This window comes from Rutidosis leptorrhynchoides, chromosome 1, assembly GCF_046630445.1.
Source record: "Rutidosis leptorrhynchoides isolate AG116_Rl617_1_P2 chromosome 1, CSIRO_AGI_Rlap_v1, whole genome shotgun sequence".
Lineage (NCBI taxonomy): Eukaryota > Viridiplantae > Streptophyta > Magnoliopsida > Asterales > Asteraceae > Rutidosis > Rutidosis leptorrhynchoides.
Window position 1 is genome coordinate 140,182,028 of NC_092333.1, and position 9,164 is coordinate 140,191,191.

The 9,164-nt window shown below is 31.8% G+C and overlaps 1 non-coding gene across 1 annotated transcript; it reads left to right on the forward strand.

Annotated features, from left to right (window-relative positions):
* The first annotated feature begins 7,009 nt into the window (after positions 1 to 7,009).
* On the forward strand, positions 7,010 to 7,116 carry LOC139887069 (small nucleolar RNA R71). Its single transcript, XR_011772918.1, has one exon. It is a non-coding gene; the product is annotated as a small nucleolar RNA R71 (small nucleolar RNA).
* Positions 7,117 to 9,164: the final 2,048 nt, after the last annotated feature.

Consider the following 9,164-nt stretch of genomic DNA (forward strand, 5'->3'; position numbering starts at 1 on the left):
TAATAATCCACAGAACTTCTGTCTGCATAATAATTTATTCGAGGAATGTTTTGCTTGTGTCTATCTCATCAAACATTTATAAAAGCATCTCAGTCCAAAAATATAGATTTCAAAGGCATTTAATAAAGCAGTTGTAAAAACAGCGCATGTATTCTCAGTCCCAAAAATGTAAAGAGTAAAAGGGAATCAAATGAACTCACGATACTGTATTTTGTAGTAAAAATACATATAACGATACTGAACAATGCAGGGTTGGATTCGGATTCACGAACATATATCATTATATATATATATATATATATATATATATATATATATATATATATATATATATATATATATATATATTAACACATATAATGGTAATCAAATAATTCCACCTATTAGTTATATAATATTTATATTTAGTGTTGTAGTTTATATAGAATTTGTACTAATTCTAATATATATTTTATTTATATATTATATCTTAAATTATATATTATATATATTTATTTTGTATATAATAAAAATGTTAATATGTTTGCTATATAATTATAGGTAATATTAATATAATTATGTATATCTATTAAGTATATTTTTGTGTACAAAATCTTTATGTGTTATAATAATAATAATAATAATAATAATAATAATAATAATAATAATAATATTTGTAGTAAAAATAATAATAATAATATAGTTGTAGTAATGATAATAATAATGATATTAGTAGTAAAAATAATAATGATAATGATAATAATATTGATATTAGTAATAATACTTATTTTAATAATAATAATAATAATAATAATAATAATAATAATAATAATAATAATAATAATAATAATAATAATAATAATAATAATAATAATAATAATAATAATAATAATAATAATAATAATAATAATAATAATAATAATAATAATAATAATAATAATAATAATAATAATAATAATAAGTATACTACCTTAAGGAAATAGCAAAAAAATAATGTCGCAGCCCGGGATCAAACCCACGACCTCTCGTTCCACAACTACACGCCCAAACCATTGAACCGCTCAACACTTTCTTGCAATTATTTATCCATTTAAATATTTATTATGTACGAAGCTATTTATCATAAAGTCATCATCTTCTTCGTTACATCATCACCATCAGAGCATCACTTATATCATCTTTAACATCCAGATCATCACCTACTTGAATCATCACCTTCATATTTACGAGCAACTTCCAAAATTCCTAAATCATCATCTCGTTACCAAATATCATCATCATTCTTGCTATCTACCATCATCATGATCTCGAACGACATCATCATTATAATTCATCTTATCATTGATTCACAATCATAACCGTAATCATTGAATCATAATCATCGTTACAAAAATCACGAACCTGAAAAGGAAATCGGTTCACAAACTCACAAATAAATTTCTAGTTTAAGGTTTGGCTGGCTTTGAAGCCCAAAACATAAAGTCTAAGTTACAAGCCCATTAAATTACTTATGTGACCCAATAACAATACTATCCATTATTAATTTAATTGACCCAATATGTATTATACTATAAAAGGCTTACGGTTCACAGCAAAATTTCTAAACCGAATAAGAATTTCAACTTGTTCACATGGGTTCAGTTTTGGTGGTTCTCGATAAATAAAACAGCATAACGTTGCTTCTAATGGTGGATGGCTGTGATGGTTTCCAGCGAAATCAGAAAATAGTACATTAAAGTGGTACTAGAGTGGTGGTGATCTTCGAAGGTTTATGATTTTATGGTGGTGATTTAAGGTGGAAGATGAATGAGGTGGGTGATGGAAAGTGAAGTGGGTTTGGGTGGTGATCAAGTGATGGTGATTGGTGGTGAGGTCACGATGGGTGGTGGTTTAGGGTGATGGAAACTTGACGATGGTGGTGTCCGGTGGTTAAGCTTGTGGGGGTAGTAGGGTGCAGGTGTTTTTTTTTTACGACGGTAACAATCCAGGCAGTAGGCATCCGGCAGTTTTGTGGTGGTGAAGTGGTTGTCTTAGTGTCAAAATAGAAAAACAAATAGAATAGGAATAAAGAGATGGTGGTTCAATTCTAAGGTGGGTTGTGGTGGTTATTGTAGCTCGACAACAGAAATAAAAAGAAAGGTTAATGATGGTGGTTAAGGGTGGCCAACGATGGTGATGGAAGAGTGTCCGGTTGGTGGTAGTTTGAGAGAAGTAAGAATGGTGATCTTTATCAATTAGAAAGAAATGGTAAGTGATGAATGCTGTATTCTTAACATACATATATATAAATATTAATAATAATATAATAATAAGAATAAGAATAATAAACATGTGTATGAGTCATGCAAGCTGGCATTTTTGTAGTTTCCTACCGATGATTTTCCCGGTACTGATATATCGCGCTCCGTTGTTAAATTAGTGACGGATAAAAGTCTTCAGGAAAATTCCATATTTTTAAATTAACTATATTTATTTATTTTGGTCATGATGGTATAAAATTCGGTCATTAACTATTAAATAAAATTTACATTAATTGTTCACTCTCAACCCCAAGTAAAATATAAAGAGTTTTAAAATTCAACAAATAACTTCTAAATATTTTATTAATGAGCCTAAAATTTATAAAACTCCTTTTCAAATCACCGTTTATTTTAAAATCACATAAGTTTCCTTTTAACTCGTTTATTATCAATCGAATGACAATTGAGCGTTACCGTCGTTTACTAAATAGATTCGAAATCAAAAAATATATATTTAATATACTTTATTTATATATATAGATATGTTTTAAATAATAATTACCATAATATCATATTTTTATTTGATTTTACATATTAAATTTTAATACAACAACATATAATATTTAAAGTTAATTTCCAAGTTATTATATTTATATATACATATATATTTAAATACACACAAATCTATTTACAATTAATTGTTCATGAATCGTCGAGAGCAGTCGAAGGTCAATTGAACAGTTCAAACTTTTTGAGACTCAACATTATAGACTTTGCTTATCGTGTCGAAATCATATTAAGATTAAGTTTAAATTTGGTCGGAAATTTCTGGGTCGTCACACCTGTCTTCGACCATGCTATGTAACCACCGTTCTTACGGTTGACACCCGATTTGGTTCAGGTGACCTAATGAATTTTGGTGAATTCTCAGGATTTTACGTTCAATGGTAATGAACGCATTGAAAATAGGTTTTCAGAAAACAAATCGGTTTTATTTTTGATCAAAATATTTTCTCGTTCAAGCTCGAGTTTAGATATCATTGAATTTCATGAGTTTGTAATTCTCAATCTTTAAGGTCAATCTCAAGGATTGAGTAATATCAGGCTTAAATGCTGATTTTTAATCTTTAAGGAGATTATCCTTTTCTGGGGATCTGATTCATTAGTCTTATAAGCTAATTTGCATGGTGCCCTCCCCATTTTACGAGATAGATCCTCTCATGGCTAGGATAAGTCTGACCACTTGGTGACCCTGTTTGATGCTGAGGTCCCTGGATTTTCTGCTGATTTTAGAGATGACTTTTCTAGATTTTTCTTCAACCTACAACTGGTCTGGACGACAACTTCCTGACCTAAATCAAGAAGCGCGTGTCTTTTTCGGAAGACTTTACTTCCTTTTAATGATGGAATTGATTCATTGTGTAGATCCATCTTTCTTTCAAATATATTACAGTAAATTGGGTAAAACTGATTAGTTTAGTCCAAAGCAAAAGTACTTGCAATAATCTTATACAAAAATATGTAAAATCTGTTTTAAATAACTTGGTAAATTCTTCCCACACTTAGCTTTTATTTATTCTTTTCTTTGCTTTTTTATTCTCCTTTATTCCATTTTAAATGAATTCTAATGTTTTGGGTTGTTTCTCAATTTATGTCCTTTCTGAGGTAACAATAATTTCGGTATTAACACCTAGTTTTATCGTTCATAAATATGTATAAATATGATTTTGAATTCATTTAGTTGAAAATTTTTCAAATTTTCACAAAATTTGGCAAATAAACCAATGTAAACCCGAGAGAGTTTATAACCCTTCCCCACACTTGAGATTATGAAATGCCCTCATTTGCATAAAATCATACTATAATTATAAATTCATGAGGGTGATTAGTGTAGAAAAGTGATTAAAAATACCCATTTTGTAATTACAAAGCTCGTCGAATGATAGATGGCGCGCTTCATCGTTCATTCCTTTTGTTGTTTTATCACACATGTTTTTCTTCAAAAATGGTTGCTTTTCTGGACTGTTTGCTAATTTTTTAAAAATGTGTATTTTACCCTGTTTTGTACATAAGATAGACTACAAACATATATACATATGCCGGCTTTTGTAGCAAATTCTATTTGTTCTTCGCCGCTTTGGGTTGTGGGGCTTACTTCCTAGCCCCAGTGGGAGTAGTGACTAGCGTTATAGGCCGTTGGGTGGCCGGAAGGTTGCCACGAGTAAGTCAGTTTGGGGGACTGAAGGCAGTTCTCCTTGGACCGGACACGTAGCTTACCGAATCAGTTGCGACACGGATGGGAATGTTATAAAACCTTTATTTATTAAAACAATTTAAATGACTAATTTTTTTAAAATTTTGTTTCCTTTTACTTAGGTAGAGGTAGTTTCGGTACGTTTACCTAGTCCATTCCTCGAAAAAATTTAAAAATTGTCGTTTTAAAGCGATTGTTTTGAAAACAAAGATTTTCGGATTTTTTTTTTTGGCATACTTTAGATCAATAATATTAAAAATAATGATAACAAAATTTTTCGTCCCGTCTTTGGGTAAAGCAATTTCGATTCTATGATCTAGTCTTTAACTCACAACGAATTTTAGAAATAATTTTTTTAAACTTAATGAAATAAAGTAAATTTTGTTTTTAAATTCACACAAAACTTAAATTTAAAAAGCATATTAATTTCATATAAAACCTACAAAACAAAAAATTCAGAATGGGGGGGGGGGAGAAAACTAGTTCTTTAGTGTCTGCTAGCGAAAAAGACCAATCGGATTCCATTCTCGGAACTACATGAGAACAGAACAACTAACTCTAGACAACATTTTTTTCTTAGAACATTTGAATCTCCCCACACTTAGGTAGCCGTGGTGTCGAAATTGTGATTAACTTCATCGTCAATTTCTCTTGGACCATAATCAACTTGCATATCTGTGACTTTTGCTTTAAACAATTGGTCGGATTCCTATGTAATATCCACAAATTCAACTAGTTTCGCCTTTTCTTTAGGCGATAGATTGGATACTAACCGGTTACATAACTTAAAGTTCCCCTTGGTTCTAGCATCGCGAATCCGTTTAATAAGTTTCTTCATTGAACTGTTAATAACGGAGTCATTTAATTTCGTATCAACAACGGGGTTCTTTGTTATCAAGTCATCATTAGGTGTTACTTCATCTTCCCCACACTTAGGTGTTTTATTATTGCTAAGCACTACCGTTGGAGTTGGTAAAACAACATGGTTCTTACCAATCGTTTTTATTGGTTCAACGGTTTTGGTTGGTGGAGATTTAGACTTTCGAATCACAAAGGTGACCGATTTGTCACCATCACTAAGTGTCATTCTACCCTTTCTTACATCAAATAACGCCCCAGTGGATGCTAAGAATGGTCGACCTAAAATTAGAGGAACGCTTGAGTCCTCTTCTATGTCAATGACAATAAATTCGACTAGAAAGGTTAAATTACCCACTTGAACGGGTAAGTTGTCAGCAATTCCAACTGGGTGCTTAATGGTTTGATCAAAGAGTCGAACACTCATTTCCGTTGGACTTAACTCACCTACACCTAATCTCTTATATAATGAAAGAGGCATAACACTTATACTCGCACCTAAATCTGCTAGTGCATCATACATGACACAATCACTAAGTAGACAAGGAACAATAAATTTACCAGGATCACCCAACCTGGGTGGAGGTTTCGGTGGAACTATCTTCACCGGGTTTATCTTTACGGTTTTTGTTTCTTGTACTTTCTTATTCTTCTTCTTCTTTCCAGAGGTATCACAAACTTTATTACCTATTACTTGCTCATACTCAACTCTTTTCTTGGAAACGGGATGGGTGGTCTGTAGGGTGCCACCACTGGCTTTACATACTCGGGTGGTGGTGGTGTTGTAAATTCTTCATCGTTACTCACATCTAAAACCTTCCCATCTTCAGATGCTGGTTTTTCAGAATTTGTTGACACCATATTAACATTCTCATTCCGAGGATTTACTTCAGTATCACTCGGTAGTTTTCCTTGTTCCCTCTTACTCATCATGCTAGCAAGAGTACTTATGTGTTTTTCTAGATTCAAAATGGAAGCTTGTTGAGTTCTTAATGACTGATCAAGCCTCTCATTTGTTTGGGTTTGAGATGTAATAAATTGTGTTTGAGATTCCATTAGCTTTGCCATCATTTCTTCTAGATTTGGCTTTTTCTCCTCAGTTTGTTGTGGTGGTTTATATAAGCCAGGTCTTTGTTGATTGAAAGTGTTGTTTTGAGTTGGTTGGTTATTCGGACCTTGTTGGTTGTACAAGTTATTGTTGGGGCCAAGTGGATTGTAAAGAATGTTTTGATTTTGATTGAAATTTGGCCTTGGCGGTTGATAATTATTTTGATAATTATTTCCCGGCCTTTGGCTCATGTATGAAACATTTTCTCTTTGTACCATCGTTTGTTCAATGTGACAATCTTTCGTTAAGTGTGGTCCACCGCATTGCTCACAACTGATTCGTATTGTGTGAATATCTTTAGTCATCTTTTCCATTCGTCTCTCGAAAGCATCTATTTTTGCGGAAACAGAATCAAAGTCATGACTAGAATCGGCTCTAGCCGCTTTAGATGAACGAAAAATATCTTTTTCTTGGTGCCACTCATGCGAGTGGGATGCTGTGTTATCAATGATTTTGTGAGCTTCGGTTGCGGTTTTTTTCATAATGGAACCACCAGCTGCTGTGTCGATGTCTTTTCGTGTAGCAACGTCAACACCTTGGTAGAATATTAGTACTATTTGATAAGTGTCTAAACCGTGCTGAGGACATCCTCTCAACAACTTTTCGAATCTTGTCCACGCCTCATATAATGTTTCATTTGGCTTTTGCGCGAACGTAACAATTTCTCCTTAAAGTCTCACGGCTTTAGATGCCGAAAAGAATCTTTTAAGAAATTTTTCAACTAAAACATCCCATGTATCAATCGCTCCTTCAGATAACGATTCTAATCAATCTTTGGCTTCTCCCTGTAAAGTCCAGGGAAATAACATGAGATAGATCTGTTCATCCTCAACTTCTCTGATTTTGAATAGAGTACAAATCCTATTAAAGGTTCGAAGATGTTCGTTTGGATCTTCTTTTGGCGTACCACTATATTGGCATTGATTAGTTACCATGTGTAGGATTTGTCCTTTGATTTCATAATCTGGCGCATTAACATTTGGCTTAATAATGGCGTGACCTTGGCCCGTGCGTGTGGCTCTCATTTGGTCATCCATACTTAGAGGTTCAGTTACTTCCATAATTGAATTTGTTGAACACGAATCACTAGAAGATTCTGATTTAACGGTTTGTGGTTCAGGAGGAATGATTAGTGGTTCAAGATCTTGGAATTGTCCTTGAATATCCTCCGGGTTCTCAATTGTGAAGTCGGGTTCAAAAAATGGATTATCGGAGATTTTAATTGGAGTACTTGTTCGACTAGATGATGATTCTAAAGAAAAATTAAGCGACAATATTGGCTAGATGTCTTGATCTAGTTACAGGAGGTGAACGTATGAAAGGTGGTGATCGTTTCGCTCGGTGCATTCACTGAATATCCTATTAGTTATAAAGATAAAAATTATATAAGTTATCAAATTAATAGACTTTTCTGATTTTGCCCACGTTTTGAATAGCCAATAGATGCAGCAGGTAGCCAGGACCCTTTAAATCGGAAGCCCACAACTCGCCACTAACAAATCCAACTATTACTACGAACCAGAAAATTTTGGATGTCTATTAATTTAACCGCTTAAAATAATTTTTTTCGTCGAAATTTTAAAAAAAATAAAGAAAATTCTATGTCCTAAAAACTAGAGCGTAGAAATGAGAAAGAAAAAGAGTGCGTCAAAAAACGTCGAAAAATAAAAAGTTGAAAAATAAAAGTCGAAAATAAATCTAAAACTTATAAACTAAAATTTTACGTCTAAAACTTAGCGCCTAAATGTATTAAAGCTTAAAAGGAATTCTATATCTAAAACGGCAATAACTTAATAGGCACTAAAATATAAAAATGGTGTCGCAAAATTCTAAAGCGCCTAAATCTTAATTCTAAAGAAAAAGCACTTAAGGGATTTTACGGCAAAACCTAAAAATCTAGAAATATAAAAATTCTACGGTAAAAACTAAGTTTAAAACTAATTACGAGTGATAAATATACAAATTACGAATTAAACGAAAAAAAAGATACAAAATATAAAAATAAGAGTAAAGTTATAAAAATACAATTTTTATAAAAATATTATTTTTATATTATTTATATAAAAGGATTAAATTTATATAATTAATAAAACTAATAAAACTTAATTTTACAAATTAAAACTAAAATTAAAACTAAATAAAATAGAAAACCCTAATTAGTATTAATTAATTAATAATAATAATTAATTACAAACCCTAATTCAGTCGGCAGAGTAATCAGAGCAGTCACATCACCTCATGCGTTCGCATGAGGTTTCTGTGATAATCTCATGCGTTCGCATGGACTCGGACACCAGGCCTGATGTTGGGCTGTTACAGTTTCGGCCCGATTACTTATTTATTTTATTTTATTTGTTTTTAGTTTTAATATTACAAAACTTATATTAATTAAAACTTAAATTATAAAAACTAAAAATAAAAATATGTATTTTTTTATTTTTTTATGACAACAAGCTCCCCGGCAGCGGCGCCAAAAACTTGATGTGTGAGCGGAGGGGTACGAAATACAATTATTTTTATTACGAAATACGATACAATTTACACAAGTTTTATTTATTTATATAGATGGGATATACTTAAACCTTACTACAACACTTATCGGCAGTGTACCTAATCGTAGAGTAGTGTAGTTTTTAGTAAGTCCGGTTCGTTCCACAGGGAGCTAGCTGAGTTTAACGTTATATTTTTAACAACTATATTTATATAAAATATATATATTTATATA